The following is a 4,174-nucleotide window of genomic DNA, read 5'->3' as shown; positions in this document are numbered from 1 at the left end:
CTACAAATCGCGATTTCATTCTTAAACGCATACGAGAAATTAGCTTCAAAACGCAAGATCCCGTCGAATTGACAATTTAAGACCGTGCTTGAAATTGAGCTATTTTGGCCCCAATATCATAGAAGTGGTCACTTTTGGTTATCTCGGTGCTGAAAAAATGAAACATCTTTGGAATTATTTTGATGCAAAATGTAATTATAAGATCAAAACTCAATTATAATCGTTTTGAAAATAATCACTGAACCTTTAATTGGGTCTCAATAGACATTTAAAGTCAAAGCATACTATATTATGGCCTAATGATGACAAAATAACGGCATTTTTATCTCATGACCAAATGTTCAATTCCCAAGAGAGAAATTTATCAATTAATTCTGATGATGGGGTTTCTTAATTTTAGATCTTGCAAAAACAATACACGCAACTTGGAAATTTAACATTTTAGAGTGTCAAATTACCGTTCTATCTACCCATAACACCCCCCCCCCCAACTTAAGGCATATGCCTATTGACACGTCCTTATATTATGCATGATCTAAGAGTGGGGGGGGGGGTGAAATGATCACATGTCGTTTTTCGGTCATGTTAAATCTGTGATTGTACATATATTTTTGTAAACAAAGTCACTTTCCTGATGTTAATGGGATTATAAATACAGTTTAACATGGTCAAAATGTTGCTCTGGCCCTTAAATGCTGAAAATTGCGAAAAGTATCATATTTTCACTCAGTCCGAGCTTGTTTGGAGCCCTGTTTTATAACTTTGGAGTGACTAGCGATAAAAAGCAATTACACTTTTTTAGGATGTTGACCACTGATTCCAAAAATAAAGAATATCAAAAATATTTTTTCTTATAAGGGTGCACTACACTAAACCCTTCCGCATTTGGTGTAACCCTTCATAGTTCCGGTAAAAAATAGCACCTATGCGAAATATATCGGCGTCCCGAGGGAACCAAATTTGAGTGACTCTTGGTTGTTTTGATAAAAATGATAGAATAGGAGCTCAACATTACATATCTGTTCAGAAAATTTTCTGAATCGAATGTGCATGGGTAATAGGCCCTCGGAACAATATCATGGCCGGAACTGGTAAGGAGGCGAGCGTGTCGGCTGAAATTCGGGATGGCGCTGTTCAGGAGTTCGTATCTCTCAAGTTTGTCTTAACTTGTCCCAAAAAATTAAATTTAAATAAAAGTTTAATCTTTATTTAAGACATTGGTTTGATCAAAATATTAAAAATGTTGTTACATGGGGTAGAAAAACAAACTTACTTTCTTGTATTTTCCGTGTATTTCAATGGGACGATTATTTAGTGGTGTGTGCCCATACGGTGGTGGGCAAATTTGCCAAATTATATGGCACTGGTTAAATTGCATGATTTGAATGTTCTAGTTGGAGTAGATCCACTTAAAAGAAGTTAAACTCAAAGTTATAAGATTCAAGCTGCCGTTGATAGACACGTCAAGCATGATAACATGATTATTACAACCTGACGGTGTGGTGTTTGTGACTGCTTGTATCAACTGTCATGACTAAGCTTAGGCTTGTTCCAGTGCCAGTGGTTCTGTCTTCTGAGACTGAAGGTATATGAATTCTTGGTAAGTTGCATTTTATCTATGAAGTTTTGACTTTCACTTTAGAAAGCATATCATGGTACATGAATGTAAATTCCACTTTACTATGAGCATATACCTGTACGGTACCGTACACGATATTTTAATGGTAATATAAATAATTTATGTGATATTGATATTTATTGTCATGATTGTTATTATCATGTATCAAATGACTGGTTTGATCAGTTGAGTTACTGGTACCATTCATGCATTAATACGTAATCAATTTTGCTTCAAGACAAGTTAGTTGCACAGGCAAATATTCAAGCTGACCAGTGTTAAATATTAAATTCGGGATTAAATTATTCTTTATCACTTAGGCCCTATCAGTCAATGTGTTTACGTTAGCGTCGGTTAAACTCAGCAGGATCCATAAGTTTGGACGTAATGCTAAGTGTAAAAGGCCTGTATAAAAATCTGCAAAAAAAGTGCAATATTGTCACAGAGATCTGCAGGAATATCTAGGTCTATGTCCCAAGTCTATTCTAGACTCTCTATTGTCTTTTTTCCCAATTGATGTATTTTATTGGGAATTTCGACTTGTATACATGACATGTGAAATGTGGTCATTTATGGGCATTTCCACGGTAACACGTGTTACACTTTAGAGCATCCACGGTTACTTTCCATCCTCTGGTTGTAATATAGTAAAATTTAATAATACAACAATGGTGCGAAAGCCGTAACCAACCAAAACAAAATCATAGCAACCGCATTGACCCTCTTTATTTCTGGCGGCAAAAAAGTTTATTGCTGAACAATAAACTCAATAAACGTTATTTAAACTTAAACACAATTTTGAAAATTTCAGACGTATATCACCAAGATTATCAAAAGCCGCTGCAAGGTCAAGGTAGTGAAAATATCACCAAGTTTATCAAAAGCCGCTGCAAAGTCAAGGGAGTCGCCATGCAGAAATATAGATTTGCAAGATAAGCGTAAGCAATTGTACTTTTTTTTTGCCAGTTCACATGAATTTCTAACAAGTTTTCTATTCCCTGTTTCTAACTTTATACTTTAATACAGAGATGTGATTTTCAGAAATTTTCCTGATTTCATGAAATTTTATTAAAAATTTATTGTTTTCAGGAAATTTTGCCCTGCACGATAGAAATTAGAATGAGACAGCTCATTTTTTCAGGAAATTTCAAAGCATATCAGGAAATTTTGACCATGTACTGTATCACATCTCTGTATTTATTTTATTTTACAATTTTACAATAATTAATCCAAGTCATGATAAAAAATGATATGTTGATAAAAATGATATTCATAAATTATGACCACATTTGGTCAGGGGTTGTCAGACTTGTATAGTGATTCTGAACAGTCCACTTCTGATGAAAACACTTAGTTAAACACCTCGGTATTGTGCTGACAAACAGTTCAACTCTTGACTGCAAACATTTCAATGTCCTGTAATGAGATTGATTTCTGGTCTAGCAGTTCTTTGTGCAGCATTTGGATTGAATTTCATTAGTCATTTCTCTTAGCAAGCTTCCCAGAGGAGAATTTTCTATTGCAGGCTGACATTTATATTACCTTTATGTCCCTGATATGCACAAAAATGCATCAATTGGATATTTTATGCTAAAAGTTGTGACCTGATTAAAAGTTTGTTTTATAAATCATTGTAAAAGACAGGTGATTTTGTGGTATTCAGCTCTCTCTCTGTACTTCCTATCATTTTGTAGTTCTACACACTAAAAAGTATATAGATTGATGGATATCGTGCACTAGAGTTTATCACCAGATGTCTGCCGATGCTCCTATTTCACAACAACTTTGCGTGGTAATATCTGTACGCAGCACGCGCGTATCATAGCAATTCTCTTTTTACAGAAGCCGCGAACACCGAGATTTGAACTATATCAAACAGTTGATTTGTGGACAAATTCATTGTTTATGTTGTAGCAATTATTTTGAAGTTGAAGTACTTTTTGCTCCTATAGGGCCTAAACCACTTTAGTTTCCTCAGTGGGAATTCACAGGGTGATTTTCCCACAGAAACATTTAAAAGTACTTTTGCTCCTATAGGGCCTAAACCACTTCAGTTTCCTCAGTGGGAATTCACACTAATATTATTATATTATTTGATTTGTAAATTATAAGATGTTTGTAGCAAAGACAAACCTATAATATTTCAGGTCATTTCATCATGGCAGTTGGCAATGGTAGGCTAATGTCTTGCATGATACAGTTGTGCACACATTGTTTTTCACTTGTCCATTTCACTGCCAAGATTAAATGAAATGGAGTATAACATGAGTAAAACTAGATTGTTTGTGTCTTTTCAGATCAATGAAATGGCTCTACTGAATGAATGCATTGATGAACAGATTATATCGACTACTACTAGCAAGTGTCATTTTGGAAATAATAATTAAGTAATTCAAGATTAAGAACTTGCAGAATGTATGTTACATTAAGGAAAGGGATAATAGATAAGGTGACAGGTGACATCATGCGCACACATCATGGCAATTTCCACTGTTCTTTGCCCAGCATTATGCGTATGCATCATACTTTGATCAAGGTCCATTTCATATCTAGTAC

At 34.7% G+C, this 4,174-nt stretch overlaps 1 long non-coding RNA gene across 1 annotated transcript; it reads left to right on the top strand.

Moving 5' to 3' along the window:
- The first annotated feature begins 1,335 nt into the window (after positions 1-1,335).
- On the top strand, positions 1,336-3,934 carry LOC140141224 (uncharacterized). Its single transcript, XR_011857378.1, has 3 exons — positions 1,336-1,600; positions 2,430-2,556; positions 3,916-3,934. It is a non-coding gene; the product is annotated as an uncharacterized lncRNA (long non-coding RNA).
- Positions 3,935-4,174: the final 240 nt, after the last annotated feature.

Source organism: Amphiura filiformis, chromosome 19 (assembly GCF_039555335.1).
Source record: "Amphiura filiformis chromosome 19, Afil_fr2py, whole genome shotgun sequence".
Lineage (NCBI taxonomy): Eukaryota > Metazoa > Echinodermata > Ophiuroidea > Amphilepidida > Amphiuridae > Amphiura > Amphiura filiformis.
Note: the sequence above shows the minus strand (reverse complement) of the source record. Positions and strands in the feature narration are given on the sequence as shown.